The sequence below is a fragment of the Lissotriton vulgaris genome, chromosome 3_1 (genome assembly GCF_964263255.1).
Source record: "Lissotriton vulgaris chromosome 3_1, aLisVul1.2, whole genome shotgun sequence".
Taxonomy (NCBI): domain Eukaryota; kingdom Metazoa; phylum Chordata; class Amphibia; order Caudata; family Salamandridae; genus Lissotriton; species Lissotriton vulgaris.
This window is the reverse complement of record NC_141689.1, coordinates 1,275,709,163-1,275,732,785: the sequence shown is the minus strand read 5'-3', so window position 1 is coordinate 1,275,732,785 and position 23,623 is coordinate 1,275,709,163.

Below are 23,623 nucleotides of genomic sequence, written 5' to 3'. Positions count from 1 at the left end.
AAATAATGCAGGAAATTGGAAATGTATTTGGAAAATGAGTCAGTGTTTTCCACTGAAATGTAGTAGGTATATACATGGAATGTTTTCAGTCACGTAAACACTTTAGTGTAGTAAATGTGTTTTGGTAAAGTGTATGGTTTTACATTTTTTGTCTAGAATCACACTGAGCATTTGTGTAATTATACTTGCCCCTTTTTTAATAATCTCTCCTGTCTCTCCTTACAGTCTACCTCTCTTTGCTTATACTGTTCCCTCTCTTCCGATATTTCCTGTCTTTCCTTATTCTCACTTGTCTTTCCTCATTGTCCTGCTCATTCTAATAGTCCCTCCTGGCTTCTTAGGCCCCCTCTGTCCTCATTGTCTCCTCTGTCTCCTAATACTTCCCCTTCTTGTTATACTCCTTCCTCTGTCCTCTTAATCCTCCCTGTCTCATCATACATCCCTCTTAATAATTCCCCAGTCAGTATACATAGACTGCTGCATACACTCATAGTACTCTCCCTCTTCTTATAGACTCAATTTTCTCTTATATTTCTCTTTTCTTCACATTGTTGTCTCTCTCTCTCTTTGTATTCCTTCTTCTTTTCTTATACTTACTCTTCACCCCTTATATTCTCCCTTTCTTCTTACTCTCTCTCTTCTTTGCACATACTTTCCATTCTTTTCTCTTATTTTTCTTTTTTCTTCTCATACTCTCCTCTCTCTGCTCACACTTCTCCTCTCTTTTCTCATACTCCGACTCTGTCCTGATATTCCTCTCTTTTCTTTGGGTAATATTACTCTCATCATTCTCCCCCTTTCCTTATACTCCCCCGTTTTCATATTCTCCTGTCTTTTCTCTTACTTCTCACTGTCTCCTCATACTATTCCCTTTTTCTTATATTCCCTTTAGTCCTATACTCCTTCTCTTTGTGTTCGTTTTCTCCTGTCTCTCTTTATATTCTTTTTCTGTTTTTATTTTGTCTTGCCTCTCTTTATAGTTCCTGTTTCTGTTCATATTGCTTGTTCTCTTCTCTTACTCCTTCTTGACTCCCTTTGTATACTTTGCAGCACTTTCCTGATACTCCCCGTCTTTTCATACTGACCTCTCTCTTTATAGTTGTTTCTCTTGTCATACTCTTCCCTCTTTCATCATACTCTTTTCACTCATCATAATCCACCATCTGTTTATACTCCTTCCTTTCTCCTCATAGTGTATCCTCTGTTCTTGTACATCCCCTTTCTTCTTATGCACCACTTTTCAAAACATTATCCCTGCTCTCTTCTGGTACTCTTCTGTCTCTTGTTATATACACCCCTCTTTCCTTATATTCTTTTTTTGTCCTTATGTCCTTATACTAGTGCCTGTTTCCACATACACCTTGTTTTCTATTTATAGTCCTTGTCTCTCTTCTTATACTGCCCCCCTGTCTCCTCACAGTCTGTCTCTTTCTTCCTATACTCTCCCTTCTCTTTTCATACTGTCACCTTTCTCCTCATACTTCTTCTTATCTCTTCATACTTTCCAGTCTTTTCATAGTCTCTTCATCCCCTTATTCTGTAGTATCTGCTTATATTGTCTTTTCTATTTATATTTCCCATTGTCTCATAGTCCTCTTTCTCTTGTTGTAACTCTCTCTATTTTCATACTCCCACGTTTGTCGTCATAATGTCCCCTCTCTTCTTATAAGTAATATAATAGTGTATTTCATATATTTATTTTTCTAAAGTGATATATATTTTTTATAATAGATTATTTTGATCAACACTGAAAAAAAATCATCATGCCTACAAAAACTGAAAAGAGGAAAGAACAAAAGAAAGCAATTTATTTAAAGAGAAATCATCTAAAAGATTTACCTGAAGAAAAATGTGTTAACAAAAATAAAAAAAGTCCTGGTAAGTAAACTAAGACTTTCCTGCGAAAATTGTTAAACACTAAGAGTAGTGTGCACAAAGTCAAAAATAGTATTAGTGTATCTGCAACTAAGAGAAAAGAGAAGAACCATGGAAAATAAGGAAGAAGATGTTCTATAATAGAGTTGTGTAAAATGTAACTAAGGTAATAAAGAATTGTAAAAAAAAGCCTTTTATGAGAGAAAGAAATGTATTCAAAATGTAGTTAAGAAAGCTTTTGAATTGAAAACAAAAATGGTTGTTTTAGTAATCAATAGAATTCAATCACTAGATAAGACAATCCATTTAATGAAGGCCAAAAGTAAGCGGAGAAGAGTAATTACCAGAAGTAATATTTCTGAGGTTTTTTGGGTGAATGGAATCATATTTCAAGTTCTGAGCCTTTTTTTAATTAAGAGAGTTATCTTCAGAGTAATGATTTGTTGCATGCAGTTGACACTACTGGTTGTGCTTATGAGGTTAAAAATGGTTGTTCTATTAAGAAAGAGAAAATTGTTCCTAGAAATATAGAAGAGGTGTTAGCTGATGAAGTTTTAGGGAGACGCCCTAATGCTCCAGTGTACATTTGAAATTGCAGTAGTATTTGTAGTGTACGGCAGGAATCTATTGATTTTTTACGCAATATCTTACCTAACTATACTAAGAAAAGTGTTAAACAAAAGATTAAGATGTTGCAAGGACTAGACCCTTGCAGAGTGAGAGAAAATACTGGTTTGCAAGGTCATTCTCTAGCTTGTCTTTCTAAAAAAGTATGTTGAAGTGTTTTTCACCATTTCAGGATGTTTGCAGTACATCATACTGAAATGAGGAAATTAGTCAGAAGGTTGTATTATGCAAAAAGTCCAGCACTAATTTTAAAAAAGTTGAACAGTGCTCTTTTGCGTAGATCTATCAAATGTAATGAACGTTCGTGATGAAATTCAGGTTAGTTACTTTGGTTCGGACGAAGACAGTGCAGAAATTGATACGGTAATAGAAAGAAATGTAGAAGAGAATGTACAACATTGTAGTACAGAAAAATTTGAGCATGAGATTACACAGTTCAAGGTGATTTCAGGTGAAACACCAAATTATTCTTGTATTTGTTGTCGACGTAATCATTATAAAAATCAAACGAGGACTGTTGATCTGTATTTAAAATGCGAAAAGGAAAATAATAATGAGTGGATGGAATTTGCAACTTATTTATTGGTAGAGAATTGTTTTGATTTGAGTTCTGATCAGCGTATTTGTAAATATTGTTATAACAAATTTGATGAGAAAAAAATGCCTGCTAGCGCTATGCACAATAATCCTGAGTTGGTAAATATTCCTTCTGAACTGATAGATTTAAATACTTGTGAGTCTATTCTTATTCAATGCAAGACAGGGAAATTGCATCCTTCAAATTTACAGAGAGGATTAAAGGGAAGAGTTGTATATTTGCCTCTAGATTTAAAAACAAATATTGAAACAATTGGTGTCGAAAATGTAGAAGATGAACCTTTAGTTATTCTTGTTAATGGCGTTCCTACTAAGAGTAAGAAAATCTGTCAGGAATTAGTGGATGTTCGGAAAGTTAAAAAGGCAACGTTGTATCTGGTAAAACATAATCAATATTATAAAAATGTGTGGTGAGAGAAGAAGAAATAACTGTAGAAGAAGATAGGGATTTACCAACATGACAAATTGAAAATGTGGATTGGTCCAGAACTGAAGAAATCTACGAACATTACAGTGTTCATCCACTTCATTCTGAAAAAGTGATGGGGAATACTATAGAGTTATTTCAAATGAAAGCAGCAAAGGGAAGTCCCATTAGTGTATGGGAAAAAAGCTTGAAAGCTCGTTGTTTCCCTCAGTTGTTTCCCACAAGAAAAGGAGGACGATATGATGACTGACCTGTGCAGATTCCTGCATCTGAATACTGGACATTAAGATTGTATGCAGAAGATCCAAGATTTCGACAATGTATTCTGTATTTGTTTCATCTTTTGTTTGAGAGTAATTTGTCTGGACTTTCTTATACAGTAAACCATATATTGAAAACAGGTGTACATCCGCAAAATGTTTCGGCAAAGAAATTTATGGCTAAAGTACACCAGAAAGATAATGTTTTGGAATCTCAGTTAATTAATCTCATGGCATGTCAGGGTGGTACTAATGAGTACTGGTACAGTCGTCATGGAGAACTTAAATGTATGCTAAGGAACTTAGGAACTCCTACATGGTTCCTTACTCCAAGCTGTGCTGAATATGCTTGGGATGATTTACTTCAATTTCTTCGAGAGGCCAATCCAAATATACTAAATATTGAATACAAGACACCTGGAGAATTGTGCTCTTTGGATCCAGTTAATGTATGCAGGTATTTCAATCATAGATTTGAAACTATGATGTCTTTTATCACCAATAAAATAATCCTCTTCTTGGAGAGGTTCTGGGCTTCTTTTGGAGAAAGGAGTATCAAGCAAGAGGTGCTCCTCACATACATGTGCTAATATTGATCAAAGATGCTCCCAAATTTGGAACAGACTCAGATGATACTGTGTTGGCCTCCTCTAATGAGGTAACTGTACGCGCTTTATAAAACTCTGTATTGTCTTTTATTGAAGAATATGCTACATGTAATATACCCAAAAGTACACAACATAAGGACTTAAGACAAGTCTTACGATTCCAAAGCCATCGTTGTGGGAAATACTGTCGTTGAAAGTAGAAATCTAAGGACAAATTCTACACCAAATGCTGTTTTGCTTTTCCACATCCTGTAATATCGAAAGGAAGAGTGAACAGTTTTATGTCATCTTTGCAGCATACTATCACAGGAAAGTCTACAAAAATTACCTATAACTTAAGAAGAAATGAAGAGTCAAAATACATAAACGACTATAACCCAGTCATTTTGTCCATGTGGAATGCTAATATGGATATTCAATATGTTGCGGACATTTCCATTGCTGTTGCTCGATATGTAACATCATACATAACAAAGTCAGAAAAGATGGAATTGAAGGAAATGTGGGAAGAGATTACCCATGAGCAGAGTCTAAGTGAGAAATTATATACTTACAGTTTGAAGATGTTATCTCATCGAGAAATTGGAGAGTATGAATGCTCGGATCGCTTATCATCTGCAAGCCTATACTCCAAATCTAGAAGAATCATTTGGGTGAGTCTAGGTCTTGCTGCAACACAAAACCAAGTACTTAAATCTGTACAAGTAATTGAAAATTTAGCTGAAAAAGAACCAGAAAGTACAGCTATTGTAAAAACAAATATGTTGGATACATATTATCCAAATATATGTCATCATCTTGAGAACATTTGTCTCTACTAAGTGCTGCAAAACTATATTTTTAAACGTAATATTACAGAAAACATCAATAATGGTATATATGCCATAATTGGTTCTGAAGGATGTTAGGTGAAACAAAGAAAAGGACATTTGATTAATCACCGTAAACTGAGTTGCGAAAAACCTGACAAAAGGGAATTTTACTACTTTGCTCTTTTGCAACTTTTCAAGCCATGGCGTTCAGAATTGCAATTACTTGGAGATTTCGAGAGCTATGAAGATTCCTTCAACGCAAGTATAGAATGTCCTGTTTTTGCTAATTATGTGAAAATGTTGAATGACGAAATTGAGCAAGAAGCTGCAATTGCAGCTGAGATTGCTAGAGACAGTTCTCAAGACAGTCAAACTTCTGCTCCGTTAAGTCAGGATCTATTAGGAGAACCAATTATTCAAAATGAAGCAGCAACTGCCATGAAAGAGGTGGAAACAGCAATATATCAAGCTCAAGAAGATGTAACAAACTTAGGAAAGTTGGAAGAACAACTAAATGTTGAGCAGAAAAAAATATATGAGCAAGTGAGAGAGACAGATTAACCATGGATTACTTCATGAAAAGAAAGAGTGCTCTTGCTCATCTTTTGAACCCATCCGAATGGAAAGGGGCGACCACTCGGTCCCCCCGAACGTATGGTGGAGTACCCCGATCCCCCCGGGAAGCCATTTTGGGCGGGAAGCGAGTCTCGGCTGGTATGCCCGAAGCGGCGTAGCCGGGGCGCGCCTTTTCCCGCCCAAGAGTAGGTTGTCCTAGACACTGACGCCGCTAGCCACGCCCCGGAGGCGGATCGGAGGTGGGTCCACGCCCGCCTGAAGAAGGATAAAAGGAGCAACAAGCCAAGGAAGCATCCTCTTGTTCCTGTGCTCTGAAGCTGCACCTCTCCGTTGCACGTGAGCCCGAGACGGAACGAAGAGCCAATTTTGAAGGATTTAATTTTTGTGTTTATTCTTTCAGTGAGTTGGAGCTTCTTGACCTAGGACCTCGAGGATCATACGTGGACGATGCCTGGCAAGAAGGTCGGAAAGAGGGTCGGGACTGATCAGATGCTTCGCATGCTGGTGAAAGACATGGCCGAGATGAAGAAGCAGATGGCGGCAATGAATTGTGCGGGGGGACCTAAGCGAGTCGTCGGACCAGAATTGCCGGGAGTGGTCCCTAACGGGAGAGGTAGAAGGGACAAGAAGGGAGCGTCGGGGGGGGGGAGGCCCCGGTTCCCGAGGCTCCCCCGGCGCACCCGGTCACACCGATCGAGGCCCCGACCCCGGTCCCGAACGGGGGGCAACCAATCCCGGTTGTAGTCACTCCCGTGAACGGGGAGGATATGCCTCCTGAACTGGCTGCACAGTTGGCGGCATGGTTGGGCAAAGAGAACGAGGGGGCCACGGCTGATGAGGCCAGGGCGATAATGAAGCAGTTGCGGCAATCGAAAGATGCTGCAAAGGCACCGTGTCCCCTTGTTTCCCCGCAGGCTCCCGTGGAACAACCAGTATCGGGCGTTGGTTCGGCAGCGACTACGGTCACGGCTAACGGTTCAGGTAAGCAGCCATTGCCGATGGCGGGGGAGGGATCGGTACCTTCAAGGAGGGAGAAAGTTGTTCAGCATATCCCGATGGAGGTAAAAGAAAGGATATGGGCTGATAAATATGTAAACATGTTTTCCTTACTGACCGATCACTATGAGATTGAACATGTAAAAGGTCAAAAGGAGTTTCTGCACCCTAGTGTTTGGCGCGCCAAGATGGCCGCTTTCAGAGTTGATGAATCAATAGGTAATTGGGGCAGAGCATTTGGAATGTTCACTGCAATTATGGGGGAACGTAGGCCCGAAATGTTGGTGGAATTAGCCGTGTATCAGACACGAATCATGGAATTTTCTGAGACATATGATGGCAATCAATGGATTTGTTACGATAGTATATTTCGTAAGTCCAAGGAGTACGACACATCTCTGACGTGGGATTGTTTCGACTCCATTTCCTGGCAGAAAATGGAGAAGTCAGGCATGGCGAAGTCGCCATCGTTGGGGGGAAACGGGGTCGAGTTTTCCCGCCACTCGTCTGGGGCGCCCTTTCGGGCGGGATCAAGCAATGATCAGCATACAAGGAATAATGGCAACTCAGGTAAAAAAGGGGCATGCTGGAGCATTAACAGAGGCAAATGTACGAGGCCCCAGGGGTCATGCAAGTTTAGGCATGAATGTACAGGGTGCGGGCAGTCCTTGCATCCCGAGACCATGTGCAGAGCCAAAACGGGTGACACGGGAAGTAGAGGGGGCGCCAAACAGGTCTGAAATAGTCCGAGGGGCGCCTCTTCCTACTCCTGTTGATACCATGGCAATGATTCCTTGGCTGAACGAATACCCGGATCATAGCTCCGCTGGGGTGTTGCGAGATGGTTTTTCTTATGGTTTCCGCATCCCGGCGGGGGATTTTCAGGGTAAACCACAATGTAGGAACCAACTGTCGGTTCTGCAGAATACGGCGGTGGTACAAGCAAAGATTGGGAAAGAGGTGACCCGGGGTCGGGTTGCCGGACCATATGACATGCCGCCAGCTGCTAATTTCGTTTGCTCGCCTCTGGGAGTGGTCCCCAAGAAGGACCCAGGGGAATTCAGGTTGATACATAACTTGTCAGCTCCGAGGGGTCTTTCGGTGAACGATGCGATTGACCCGGGAGTTTGTTCGGTGCGGTACGCATCTTTTGATGAGGCTGTCGCCATGTTGAATCGCCTGGGGCCCGGAGCGCTGATGGCCAAATCAGACATCGAGTCAGCGTTCCGGTTGCTCCCGGTACACCTAGATGATCAGCGTCTCCTTGGTTTCATGTTTCAGGGACGCTATTACATGGATAAATGTATGCCAATGGGTTGCTCCATCTCTTGTGCGTATTTTCAGAAATTCAGTAGTTTTCTTCAATGGGCGTTCACAAGAATAACGGGGTTTACGCATGTCATGCACTATCTTGACAATTTTCTGTTCCTGGGGGCAGCCGGGGACACGGAATGTGCACAGGCTTTGAATGAATTTTGTGATCTCATGAGACACTTTGGCGTGTCATTGGCACCAGGTAAGACAGTGGGTCTACTTCGCTCGAGTTTCTTGGAATAGAGCTCGATTCCGAAGAGGGGTGCTTCCGGTTGCCCAAGGAAAAGGTAATGAAATTTAAGGCCTCGCTGGAAACATGTATTAGCGAGACAAAGGTAAATTTGCATCAGTTGCAACAGACTGTGGGTCAGCTGAATTTTGCCCTTAGAGTGATACCAATGGCTCGCCCTTTTTCCAGCTCTATTGCTCAAGCCATGGTTGGCCTTAAAGAAGGGCACCACCGCACAAGGCTCTCGGCAGAGGTTCGCCAGGACATGCGCATATGGTCGGCATTCCTGGCCGATTTCAATGGTCGTGTCGTGTGGAACAAACCAGCGGTGTCCTCCGAGGAGCTGGGTTTGTGGACAGACTCGACAGGGAGTGTGGGCTTTGGCGCCATATTGGGTAATCACTGGTCAGCACGAACATGGCCGTCATGGTGGCACGTGAGCAGGCTCACAGGTAATATTGGTTTTCTCGAACTGTTCCCTATTCTGGTGGCCTTAAAAACATGGCCTGAGGGGTTTTGTGATCGCTCTGTGGTGTTCTGGTCTGATAATATGACCGTGGTTGAGTGTATCAACAGTCAGGCAGCACGCTGCAAATGGATTTTGAGATTGCTGAAGGAAATTGTTTTGCTGTGTATGAGACTAAACGTCCATTTTAGGGCAAGACATGTGCCAGGGGTGCTAAATCAGGCAGCTGATGCGCTTTCTCGTTCCCGTATGCAGGCCTTCTGGGGTTTTCTGCCCACAGCGGACCCGGTGGCGGCGCCATTTCCCGAAGCTCTCTGGTCTCTCGGTGCCGCGGACTACAAGACCTCGTGGGAGAGAGTCTAGCACCCAGGACAAGGAAGGCACATGAAGGGGCGTTCCGTTCCTATTGGTCCTTTTTGGGTTCTGCTAGGGGGGAGCTTTGGGGCAAAGAGGAGTGTTGCCCTAAATTTCCTGTTGTCATTACATCAGGCAGGAAAATCAGTGGCTACGGCCAATAGGCACCGGGCCGCCATTTCTTTTATGGCACGGGCCCATGGTATCCAGGACCCCACAGCATCTTTTCTGGTACAAAAAGCGCTGCGTGGGTGGCAACGCCTTGAGGGTCGCAGAGTTGAGGAGAGGCACCCGATAGGTCTGGATAGGTTGGCCTTGTTATTGTCCGTACTCCCTGCAACATGTTCATCTCAATCAGAGACAGTGCTATTCCGGGCCGCTTTTGCATTAGCATTCCATGGGGCTATGCGGGTAAGCGAGCTGGTAGCAAGGAACAAGCAGGATACGGGGGTAGGTCTGTGCCGATAGCACGTCCAAATTAAGGGGGAGACAATGGTAGTCTCATTGGCCAGGTCCAAGACCGATCAGGGAGCGATCGGGGACAGTGTAGTGGTTCAGCGGATTCCCGGATCTCCCATGTGCCCGGTTGCATGCGTTGAGGAGTATTTGGTGCAGAGGGCGGCATCATGGGGGGGAACCTTGCTGAGGCACGCCGACGCCACCCCACTGACTAGGTTTCAGTTCCAGCGGGTGTTTGCAATGGCAATCGCAGCTGCGGGCTTGAACCCGTGCGAGTTTGGGACCCATTCCTTTCAGATAGGGGCTGCTACAGAGGCTACAGCCAGGGGTCTGAGTGTTGAAAAAGTGAAACAGTTGGGGCGTTGGTCCTCGAATTGTTACAAAAGGTATGTGCGGTTGCACATGTTGTGAAGCTAATGCCATGCACTCACGCTTCTTGTTTTTTGTTTGGTTACAGTTTCGCGAGCTTACGAGGCAGGGCGGACTGTGCAGTCGACCCGACACCTGGGAGCCAGCGGTCAAAGATCACCGGCTGAGGAGAGAGTGGTGTGGGTCGTGGGCCACTCATACGTGAGGCGTGCCGCAGACGTATTCAAAGCAGGTGACATGATTCACATGGCTGGGGAATACGGGTACACGGTGACCTTCTACGGAAGGGGAGGGCTCTGTATTGACCAGTTTCAAACTTTTATGGAGGGTTTGTTAGGGCGGACAAGGTCACCGCCATCTATAATCATAGTGCATCTTGGGGGCAAGGATTTGGTGACCACGGGGCGACGAGTACTTCTCGAGGTGATATTAGCCACAGTAAGTTGGCTGGCGAGAAGGGTTCCGGGGTGCACGATTGCATGGTCCCATATGATTCCACGGAAGGTGTGGCGGGGGGCTAATTCGGTGTCTGCTATAAATCATTCAGTGAAGAAAGTGAATAACAAACTTAGTAGACTGTTACGTACAAGTACATTGCATTCGATTCCTCATGGATGTATCAGGGGGGACGATATGTATCTAGAAGATGGGGTCCATTTGTCCCGGGCGGGGAATTATTTACTCATAGGAGACCTCGTAGCCTGGTTAAAGAGTTTGCAGCCATGACCTTTAAGTAGGAGTTTTTGTGGGGGGGCCGGATAGCCGGTCAACTATCCGGCCTGTGGCGGTAAGGTCATGATCGGTGAGCAGTAATTGGAAGATCCCTAGAGGTGGGGCGTCACCCATTATGGATGGGAGCGCCCGGGGGGAGGCGGCCATTGGCCCCTCAAACGGGGAGGCGGTCCCCTCTAAGGATGGGGACGCCGAAAGGGAAGGCGGCCATAGGCCCCTCCCTGGGGAGGAGGGGCTGCGGGCCCCTCCTGGGAATTTCCCGGGCCAGGACATCTGCGACGGCAGATGTGGTAAGTTGTGTGGTGTGGGAGGGGGGTCTACGCTACCTTCTAGACACCTCACACGAGTCCTCGGACGACCACTATGATGGCGTCGAGTTAACATGGGGCCCCCGTCAAGACAAGGGAAATTGGAAGTAGGCACAAAGGTACAGTCCTCTGTGCGACCGCCCCTCAAAAGTGAGGGGGGAGTTCTGGTTGAGGGATCTGACACCGGTTACGACCTTGCCGTTGGCCCGTAATGTTAGGATGTACAATTTAAATTTTGAGAAATGCATTTGCAGGATGTTTAGGCTCGGCTAGGAGAACTTTTGTATTAGAGATGTGTTAAGGTCAGCCAAGAACATCGTAATGTGGAAATGAAATTGTACATGATATGAAACTGTTATTTTAATGTTTTAATTTTGTTTCATATTTTAATAAATACGGCCGGGAGGGTAACTCCCTCCCGCCTTCCAAAAGTTCAGAACTGTTTCCGTGTTCCCATTCTTGGGGATTGTGTTGAGAGGGGGTGGCGGGTATCTCAGCCATATGGAAAGGGGCGACCACTTGGTCCCCCCGAACGTATGGTGGATTACCCCGATCCCCCCGGGAAGCCATTTTGGGCGGGAAGCGAGTATCGGCTGGTATGCCCGAAGCGGCGTAGCCGGGGCGCGCCTTTTCCCGCCCAAGAGTAGGTTGTCCTAGACACTGACGCCGCTAGCCACGCCCCGGAGGCGGATCGGAGGTGGGTCCACGCCCACCCGAAGAAGGATAAAAGGAGCAACAAGCCAAGGAAGCATCCTCTTGTTCCTGTGCTCTGAAGCTGCACCTCCCCGTTGCACGTGAGCTCGAGACGGAACGAAGAGCCAATTTTGACCCACCCACCAGCCCCTGAGGACAGCAAGTTGTTTTGAATAAAGTCGTATGACGTGGTATTGTTTTTTCTTACAGGTTGTTCTGAATAAAGTTGGTGATTTGGTATGAAATAAAGTTGATAAATTTATTTTTCAGCATGTTTTATTTAGCAAAGGAGTTGCACACGAGTTGAACAGTGAGGTTCTGTATAGTTTCTACTTTGAATTGCTTAAGTATAATTGTCTTTTCTCCTCTTTAGTCTTAGATTGTCGTATTTATTTTGGTCGGGCGGTAAGGTCATGATCAGTGAGCAGTAATTGGAAGATCCCTAGAGGTGGGGCGTCGCCCATTATGGATGGGAGCGCCCGGGGGGAGGCGGCCATTGGCCCCTCAAACGGGGAGGCGGTCCCCTCTAAGGATGGGGACGCCGAAAGGGAAGGCGGCCATAGGCCCCTCCCTGGGGAGGAGGGGCTGCGGGCCCCTCCTGGGAATTTCCCGGGGCCAGGACATCTGCGACGGCAGATGTGGTAAGTTGTGTGGGGTGGGAGGGGGGTCTACGCTACCTTCTAGACACCTCACACGAGTCCTCGGACGACCACTAAGATGGTGTCGAGTTAACATGGGGCCCCCGTCAAGACAAGGGAAATTGGAAGTAGGCACAAAGGTACAGTCCTCTGTGCGACCGCCCCTCACAAGTGAGGGGGGAGTTCTGGTTGAGGGATCTGACACCGGTTACGACCTTGCCGTTGGCCTGTAATGTTAGGATGTACAATTTCAATTTTGAGAAATGCATTTGCAGGATGTTTAGTATCGGCTAAGAGAACCTTTGTATTAGAGATGTGTTAAGGTCAGCCAAGAACATCGTAATGTGGAAATGAAATTGTACATGATATGAAACTGTTATTTTAATGTTTTAATTTTGTTTCATATTTTAATAAATACGGCCGGGAGGGTAACTCCCTCCCGCCTTCCAAAAGTTCAGAACCGTTTCCGTGTTCCCATTCTTGGGGATTGTGTTGAGAGGGGGTGGCGGGTATCTCAGCCATATGTACGTAAGCTGGAACAGGAAAACGTTTTTTAATTAAAGTAATTACAACTTATCTACACAAAACAACTGAGTCACATTTGTCTTGTGTTGTCACTGCTCCAACTAGGTTGGCGGCACACAATATTAAAGGAATTACTTTACATTGTTTATTAATGCTACCAGTAGAGCATGAAAACAAATTGGAATACCACAAGCAATCTGGAGAAGCTTGTTATGAAGTTTCAAGAGTCTTGAAGAAAATGAAACTTCTCAATGAGGTAAGCATGGTATCAAACTCAATGCTTGCCTTTGTGCATTTAAGAATGCAGCAAATTCTCAAAACAGAGTATGACATATTTTTTGGAGGAAAACACGTCATAGTTTTTGGTAATCTACTACAACTTACTCCTGTAAAAGGACAACCAGTGTTTAAAACACTGGCACATGAAGATACTAGACAGTCTTTGGGGAGTATTGGAAATGTTAACATTTGGTCATTTTTTCAATATAAAGAACTTATTACAAATATGCGTCAGGCAAATGATGCAGATTATGGAAATATTCTTCAAGATATAAGAATAGGAAAACTGACAGAACATGGCAAACAAGCTTTACAGAGAAGATTATTTCCCAATTGGTTTCCCAAATGAAAATATTGTTCCTGAGAAAATATATATGAGAATTGCAGAAAACAAATCTGTAATCTGCTTAATGCCAACACTGCGTGAATGTTCTATATTCAATGAAGAAATGTTAAAGTTGGAAAATGAAGAAATTATAAAATTGGAAGCTATTGATAAAATAGAACATGAAGGAATCACTATTATTCTGATTGAAAAGTTGAAGAGGAAATTGGATTCTTTAGAGAAATTGATAAGTAAAACTCTGGTTTAGAAAAGAATTTGTATGCATGTGTAAACTGTAGGGTAATTTTACGACGTAATCTGAATGTGGAAAAAGGTTTAGTAAATGGAGCAATGGGTAAAATTGTTGATTTTTTTAATTATGTAAATAGAGATTTTATTTAATTTTTAAAAATCAATTTTGATGAAATTGCTGAAGTACAACAATGTAGTCGTTGTTCAGCTTGGTTTATGCTTGTAAAAGATTTGTATGCATGCCGAAAACAGTTTCCTATTCTTTGGCATATGCAGTGACCATTCATAAATCTCAAGGTTTAAGTGTAGATAGTGCTTTAGTTAATATTGGAAGTACCGTGTTTAAAGAGGTTATGGCATATGTTGCTTTGTCTCGAGTCAGAACTTTATCTGTATTGTACTTGATTGATTTTGATGAGACAAAGGTTAATGCAGATGCAAATTGTGTAAACGAGTATATTAGGTTAAGAAGAGAATATGCACCCAATTTACGTCAATATCTAGTATTTGAAAAGTGTGTGGTAGGTAGAAAAAGAAGATTTGAGAATGTCTGTAGTGAAACTGTAGAGAAAGAAAAAAAACAAGATGAAGTTGCGCCTGCAAGCAAAAATAAAAAGAACAGTGTTGAAGAGAATGTTGGGTATCGGTTTGAAAATAGCTGTGGTGTCAACTGCTAAGCTAATGTGGTTGGTAATTTTTTCTTGAACGTTTGCAACAGTAAATTGTTGAAATTCGGGACGAAAGATTCTGTTCATTGTTGTCTTCTGTTTATGAAAAATCTAGTAGAGATAAAAGTAAAATACAAAGTGTTTCTGATATTCGAAATGTTTTGGACATATGTTCTGGTTGTACTCAATTTATGCAGAATATTCAGCAAGATTGTCAGGAATTTGTAATGTTTATGCTTGGTGTATTGTAAGATGAAGGTATAGATATTGAAAAACGTTTTGGCCTTTCTTATAAATGGCAACATGACTGTGGAAATTGTTTGTTTACATGTATCAGTAACATAGACACTGAAACATTCATATATTTGACTTTACCTTACTGTGAATCGGGACAGTATGTATTTGTAATGCTGCAACGTTGTAGTGCTGATGGAAGAAAATTGGAAACTTTAATTAAATGTTGTAGCTACTCAACTATCAATACCAGGAAGAACGTTTGTAGCTGTTGCAATTATTTTTCATGATGGACCTTCTACATCTGGACATTACACTGTTTATTTAACATGTCTCAAAAGTTGGATACATTGTAATGATAGTCAATTCGTTTTTTAGCAACGTTTGCCTAAAGAGTTACCAAATTCTTACCTAATATTTTTAAAGCCAAAATTTTAAGAACAAAATTTGGCCTTTCAGGATTACTGCTGGTAAGGTACATTAGTCTGGTTTTGTAGAGTATTTGGTAAGTGAGGGTGAGGAGCTGGAAGGTGATCCTCTTGTTGATGTTGAGGCAGTGTAGGTGTATCAGGCCGTGGGTGATGTGGCTGCAGCGGGGACATTGAAGATCAGTCAGGTGGAGGTGTTTTGGATTTGTTGTAGTCGTTGTAGGTGGAACAGAACAATATAGAAGATGGTTTCGAAATTAGTAACACTCTAATAGAAGCGCTAAATATACCTTTCATGGACAGCGAGAATGAAGATGAAAATATTAGTGCTGCAGATATCAGCTGTGATTTTTTAGATGAAACCTTGGATGCTGATTTTGTGCAAGCATTAGAGGACATCGAGTTTGATCATATGACTTTTAAAATTGATAATCAAGAAAATGAAATACCTGATGAAATTATTTTAGAAGCTCTATTAAATTATGAAATGTTACATGAATACATTTATTATTATATAATAATAATGGTTTGAGAGGCTCTTTTTGCAGAATTGTAATCATTCAGCTAGTACCCAATTACTCATGGTTTAAAGTGGGGCTTAGGGCATGGACTGCTTCAAACTCCTATAGATTATGTATGCACTCTTCTATGCACCAGCAAACTTGTATTTTATAGCTTTTATTTCCCAGTCTATATCCTTTCACTTCCAGCAAAGTCTCTGTGATTGCTGATTCCGTATTGTACTGAGCTATTCAGTAGAAAGTTCTCATCTATGCACTGTACTAAAAATGAAGCTATTTTAAATTCAGTCAGACACTTTCCTTGCAGAACTGTAATTATCCAGTCAGTACCCAAGTAGTCATGGAGCAAAGTAGGCCTTAGGCTATGGACTGCTTTAAACCTGTGTAGACTATACATGCAGTCTTCTATGTACATGCAAACTTGCTTTTTATACATTCAATTCCCCAGTCTGTATCATTAGACTTTCAGCAATTACTCCCACTCTACTGTTTCAATATTGTAGTGAGCCATTCAGTAGTATTTCCTTATGTATTTACTATGGTAAAACTGAAGCTGTTATACATTGAGCGATGAATTTTCTCTGCAGAACTGTAATTATCCACTCAGTATCTAAGTACTCATGCATTAAAATAGGGCTTAGGTCATAGACTGCTTCAAACTCCTATAGACTTTACGTGCAGTCTTTTATGCACTGGTAAACAAGTCTTTTATTCCTTCAATTTCCCAGTCTGCATCCTTATACTTCCAGCAAACACTATCACACTACTGTTTTAGTATTATATTGAGCCATACAGCACTATATGCTTATCTATAAACTATTCTAAAAGTGAAGCTGCTATACATTCAGCCAGACAGTTGATTGCAGAATTCTAACCATTCAGCCAGTACCCAAGTACTCATGAGGTAAAGTGGGACTTAGGGCATGGACTGCTTAAATCCCCTTTTGACTATGCACGCAATGTTCTATGTACCGGCAAACTTGTGTTTATACCTTCAATTCCCCAGTCTCTATCCTTACACTTCCAGCAAAAACTCTGTCACTGTTGATTCGGTCTTGTACTGAGGTATTCATCAGAATGTCATCTATGCACTGTGCTAAACGTGAAGCTCTTATAAATTCAGTCATGCAGTCTCTTTGCAGAACTTTAAATATACAGTCAGTACCCAAGTAATTATAGAGCAAAGTAGGCCTTAGGCCATGTAGTGCTTTAAACCCTTATAGACTATGCATGCAGTTTTCTATGCACCTGCACACTTGTCTTTTATACATTCAATTCCCCACTCTATATCATTATACTTACAGCAAATACCCTGACATTGCTGTACTTATCTATACATTGTTCTAAAAGTGAAGCAGTTACACATTCATCTTGACACTGCTTGCAGAAATCTTATCATCCAGTCAGTACTCAAATATTCATGTAGTAAAGTAGGCCTTAGTATATAGACTGCTTCAAACTCCGGTTTATTATGCATGTACTCTTCAATGCACCTGAAAACTTGTCTTTTAAACTTTTAATTAGCCGGTCTCTATCCTTATACTCTGTCCAAACACTTTGCCACTACTGTTTCTGTATTGTAGTGAGAGTGAGCCATTCAGCAATATATGCTTGTCTATACACTGTTCAACAAGTGCAGCTATTATAAATTCAACTCTACACTCTCCTTGGAGAAGTGTAATCATTCTGCCACTATCCAAGTACTCATGCAGCAGAGTAGGCCTAAGGGCATGGACTGCTTCAAGGAGCTATAGATAATAAATGCACTTTTCTAAATATCTGGAAACTTGGCTTTTAAACTTTGAATTGAACAGTCTCTATCCTGACACTTCCTCCAAACATTTCACTACTACTATTTTAGTATTGTAGTGAGTTATACATCAGTATGTTGTTATGTATGTACTGTTCTAAATGTGAAGGTGCTATATATTCAGGTAGACAATCTCTTTATAGAAGTGTAAACATTTAGTCGATTTCCAAGTAGTCATGCACCAAAGTAGGCCTTAGGGGATAGACTGGTTCAAATTGCTATAGACTATGCATTGACTGTTTTATACACCAGCAAACTTGCCTTTTATGTCTTCAATTGCCTAGTCTGTATCATTACATTTTCACTAAACTCTCTCACACTACTGTTTTAGTATTCTAGTGAACCATACAGCAGTATGTGCTTTTCTATACACTGTTGGAAAAGTAAAACTGCTATACCATCAGCCACACACACTCCTTGCAGAATTGTAATCATTCAGCTAGTACCCAAGTACTCATGGTGCAAAGTGGGCCTTAGAGCATTGTCTGCTTCAAACTCCTATAGACTATGCATGCACTGTTGTATGCACCTGTAAATGCTCCTTTTATATGTTCAATTCCTCAGTCTTTATTCTTATACTTCCACCAAACACTCTATCATTCATGTTATAGTTTTGTAGTGACTCGTGGATCAATGTGTAGTAATCCATTCACTACATTCAAACAGTAATCAGCAGATGTCCAATACATGGTATATCCGCAGAGAAATGACAATTATCGTGCACTGTGACATCACCACAATGGATGCACTGTATTTACAATTTGGTGTATTATGGGGAAAAAATGGCACAGATATGTGATGTATTTGTGGTGTGTAGGTGGCGCATTGTTTGACTGCTTTTTGGGCCCTATCCTTAGAATGCTGTGTCAATCCTAACACCTGTTTCAAGCAGATGCAGGGTTATTAATGCATTATAAGCCTAAAATTGACTGAATTAAATTTTATAGATTTCACCTAGTCACTTTTAGGAGACGTTCCTGCGCCAGAACACCTCCAGCCTCTCCTGCATGTTGGAAAGCCTCCTTCTGGCGCAGGGCTTTACAGTGTGATGCACCTTTCATATGCATTTCATTGTAAATACCACACACCACGGCACATCTTTTGCACCACCGCTACATTACAAAAGTGACGCAACAGATGTGTAAAAGAGGCGCATGGGGATTGTAAATCCGCTCCTAACACATACCAATTCACCCAGGAAGTTCCACCAGCAGTGCAAATTGAAGCATAGATTTGTAACATATTTATATGCATATATTACATTCAAGTGCTTCGGAGGTACTACAGTATACTATAGGTAAACACCTTATAGATTTATGCTTTAGCACTTCCTTATAGTTCTGCACTTTCACATTCACCATACACTAGTAATGTATTCATTCATTCATTTATGCACTACACATTCATTCAGACAAAGTTTTACACACTATCATAAAAATATAGCTCTTATGTTGACCAGTTGAGGTAGTTCTGAGAAGAACTGTTTTTTTGTCTTTGCAGTTTTCTATTTTTTTTTATTTAAAAAAAAAATTGTTTTGTTTTTTAAACAATAAAATTAAAATAGAACCCAAAAAAGTATGCAACATCAACAAAACAGTAAATAAAAAAAGCATTGTCGAGAACAACAGTGGTTCCTTTTCTTGCGGAGAATAAGTTCAATGGATTGTTCTCCACAGCTTAGTAGTTCATTGCAAGACTTACAACGAATAGTCAAGTCTCCAAATTCAGGTTGAATATTTGGAACCATATCGCTCGGTGGTGGTGGTGGTGGTGCTGCCCTGGATGTGCTGGGAAGAGCAGATCCCTGGTCCTCCTGCAATCTTCTAGTTTCAGCTCTAGCGTAATTATTTGGATGTAGATTCTTTACATTGCAAAAAACACAGTTGATGGACAGAATGCAGAACAATGTCTTACATTCACCCCAGTACAAAGGTCTGGGCCTAAATCCATCGTTTTTTTGCACTCCACACCACCCTAGGTCAGACAATGGCTATATGCAAATCAGCCTTGACCCTGTGCCTCATGGGAACAGTTCAGCCTGAACTACCAAGCCATGTCTTTCCTAGACTGGAATCAAGCATCCAAGGACCGGTTTCTGGCTATCAGCCTTCTTCAGCCAGGATAGCTTGACTCCAGTGATGTGGAAGGCCTGGGACTCATGTCTGAGCATACCCAGCCCACTCGGGGTGAAAATTGCAAAAAACTTAGTTGATGGACAGAATGCAGAACAATGTCTTAAATTCACCCCAGTACAAAGATCTGGGCCTAAATCCATCGTTTTTTTGCACTCCACACCACCCTAGGTCAGACAATTGCCATATGCAAATCAGCCTTGACCCTGTGCCTCATGGGAACAGTCCAGCCCGAACTACCAAGCCATGTCTTTCCTAGACCGGAATCAAGCATCCAAGGACCGGTTTCTGGCTATCAGCCTTCTTCTGCCTGGATAGCTTGACTCCAGTGATGTGGAGTGCCTGGGACTCACGTCTGAGCATACTCAGCCCACTCGGGGTGAAAATTGCAAAAAACACAGTTGATGGACAGAATGCAGAACAATGTCTTACATTCAACCCAGTACAAAGATCTGGGCCTAAATCCATTATTTATTTTCACTCCACACGACCCTAGATCAGAGAATGGCTATATGCAAATCAGCCTTGACCCTGTGCCTCACATAAAACTCGCATAAAACCATTGAAATTCCCACGTTATAGTTAGTTGGACTCACTATAACTTGCGCACCTGCAGTGCACTGCTGATAATGTCACATATTACATCACTCATGACATGGTCAGTGACATCACTCATGACATCACTGATGACACCATCCTTGTGACAGAGTGACAGACCTCCTTTCAGTGCAATGTAACCCTTGAAAAACATATTCAAAAATAGAAACTAACATTTTCAAAAACATGGAGATACCCATACCAGTTACAACAACCAATTCAGTAATTCCGCCATCTATATACACATCCACTCATTCACCAACAGTTCTATATAGTCACTCATACATATACTCACTCATCATATGTAGTGATACACCTATACATCCTGTTACACACCGACAGTCATCCAAAAGTTACTCACACACATACTCACACATGCAAATAAACTATTGAACATCCATTTATTTGCATATACAGCTATACACACACTACCACCTTACTTCTAAGGAAACTTACACATACTTACTCTCTTAAACAATCACTTATAGAAACACATACTTATTTAAACAGGAACTCTTACAATCTCTCACTCTCACATTTACTCACTTATATACATCAATACTCCATATACTAGATTAAAACATATGTAGTTACTGATAAAGACACTAGTGAGACAGTCATTCACTCACTAACACACACATATACACACTCATCCAGACATACAGTCCTGCACATAAGCTGTCTTCTAAAGACATACAAACAGTGAGTCAGTCATTGATGCATCTATGTGCTAAGTAATACCCCCACCAAACCATACAGACACTCATACTGATACTAAAAAAACTTCTAATAACCCATATACACACACATGTAGCTACTCACCAACCCATGCAGCCACTTATACACAAAGTGAAACACTGATACAAACATTTAAATATTTAAACATTACTCGCTAATATATGTATTCACTAAGATACACTTAATAAGCCAGTTAATTAAAAAAAAAACATCCATTTAGACACTTATTTAAACATTTATTCTTCCATCCACCTTTACAAATACATATATAAAACATATTTATTTTTCAGAAAGACACACATTCACTGGATGGTGTCATGAGTGATGTCATGAGTGATGTCACTGACCATGTCATGAGTGATGTAATATGTGACATCCTCAGCAGTGCATTGCAGGCACGCAAGTCATAGTGAGTCCAACTAACTATAACGTGGGAATTTCAATGGTTTTATGCGAGCAAAATTTCCACCTAACTATAACTGGTGTGAAACCTATGGTTTTTTCAGTGAATATATATATATTGTTTGCCATATATTCTGCGCCTGTCGGAAGACGCAGTACAGTTGGCCCTGCTACGTTAAGAGCACAAGCTAATTCTGGCACCCTGCTGCTCGCAGCATCTACACAATCGAGGTATCGATACAGCGGAAGGCCACCAGGACCCTCAGGCAGACGTGGGCAGATGGAGATATTTGATCTCAACAGGACGAGTTGCCTCGCATTTGGCAGTCCCTTCCCATTCACCTACCTGAGGCAAGCGGTTGTAGCAGTACGAGGTGGCAAAGGGGAACAACCGTGGACTTCAGTTGGATGGTTGGATTCTTTTACTACCCGCCGGCAGCTTGCACGAATTGAAAGTTCTTACACTCCACCCCCATACCACCAACCCAATTTTTGCCGCTACAGTGCATTCTGGGCAGTGCAGTTCCAAAGACTTAATGGGAACTGGCACAGGTGTGCCTACAGCAACGGAGGGAGGAGTCTTGGTTGCGAGCACTTATTGGACGGCAGGCGGGTTTCAGAAGTAAAAAAGACATTTGCAGTTGTGAGGCGCTGACGAAGGCTCACCCGCCGAAATGCATCCGCCGCCACTGACATCTAATGAATAAAGCGAGCTGTCTCCCTGAACCTGCCTCTGGCCTCTGATTTCTTGCGAAGGAAATTGTTTGCCATATATATATATATATACATACACATACACACACATATATATATATATATATATATATATATATATATATATATATATATATATATATATATATATATATATATATATATATATATATATATATATATATATATTACCTACTGGCTATCGCCAGTAGGTATATATAGTTAGGATTAATTCCCTATGGGATTTCTGAAAATTCTATGTCTAATAACTTTGGCGTTTGTGGACGGAATCGGCTGAAATTTTCAGGAAAATGGCACATTTTGTTTCTGAGCAGCCCCTGAAAATTTGGTGGGGTTTCGTCAAGGGGGGGCCGAGAAAAAAGGGGGGTCCCAAAACGCGTTTTTCCCATTCATTTTTCCATAGGGCGGTTGGACTCACTTTTAGCTCGAACGGCTGAATGGATTTGCACGAAACTTGGCAAAATTGTAGGGACTGTTAGCCCGATGTGCCTTTGCTAGGTCTCAATATATGTGCTCCAGTAGTTTTTGAGAAATTAACGTTCAAACCAAGATATATATCTGTAACAGCGCTCTGGGCAGCGATCCGGTCCGCTTACTTTTCGCTTATCGGAACTTTGCGCGCAGAAAGCTGATTGGCTCTCCGGTGTCTGTCAACATTCTAAACAGTCCGGAGCGGACGCCATCTTGTCTCTCGGTAGGATCGAGAGAGAAGAGGTGGAAAACGAAAGGGGAATTTAATGAAAGGGGGCAAGGTATCCCCCTCTTGACCCCCTAGGAATGTTGTTGGGGTTATTAAAGGGTCCCGTGGGGAAAATAAAAAAAAAATGATTTTTCACGGTAGAAGCGCGGCCGCGAACTGGTACCGAAACGGGAATTCGCCATTTTGTGCTTCGTTAATTAAATTACTAGTTATAAGTGGGTGCGGGAGACGTATCCTAATCCCCTATGTTTCCTGAGGGTGGCTGAGGAGGCTGATATATGTTGATACATCTCTTCCAGCGGCTGTGCGTGAGCTTTTTTTTTTTTTGCTGCGTGACAGTCCGGAGCGGCCGCCATCTTGTCTCTCGGTAGGATCGAGAGAGAAGAAGAGGTGAAAAACTAAGGGGGAATTTAATGAAAGGGGGCAAGGTATCCCCCTCTTGACCCCCTAGGAATGTTGTTGGGGTTATTAAAGGGTCCCGTGGGGAAAAGAAAAAAAAAATGATTTTTCACGGTAGAAGCGCTTCACGGGCCGCGAACTGGGCCGCAAACTGGTAGCAAAACGGGAATTCGCCATTTTGTGCTTCGTTAATTAAAGTACTAGGTATAAGGGGGTGCGGGAGACGTATCCTAATCCCCTATGTTTCCTGAGGGTGGCTGAGGAGGTTCATATATGTTGATACATCTCTTCCAGCGGCTGCGCCTTTTTGCCTTTTTTCGAATGCCACAATTTTGTCGTGCACGGCAGCCATTTTAGATGCCAGGCTGGTCCCAGGCTATCACCTAACCCTGCGGATGTAGTTTATGGCCCCAGCTGTAGAGAATTCAGACATGCCAATCCTCCCGATTCAGGCGTGTGACTACTGATTTCAGTGCTAGTCTCCCGCCTCCCGATTTCTGCAAGCAAAAACCCGGGGGCATATTACGAACAACTAGCG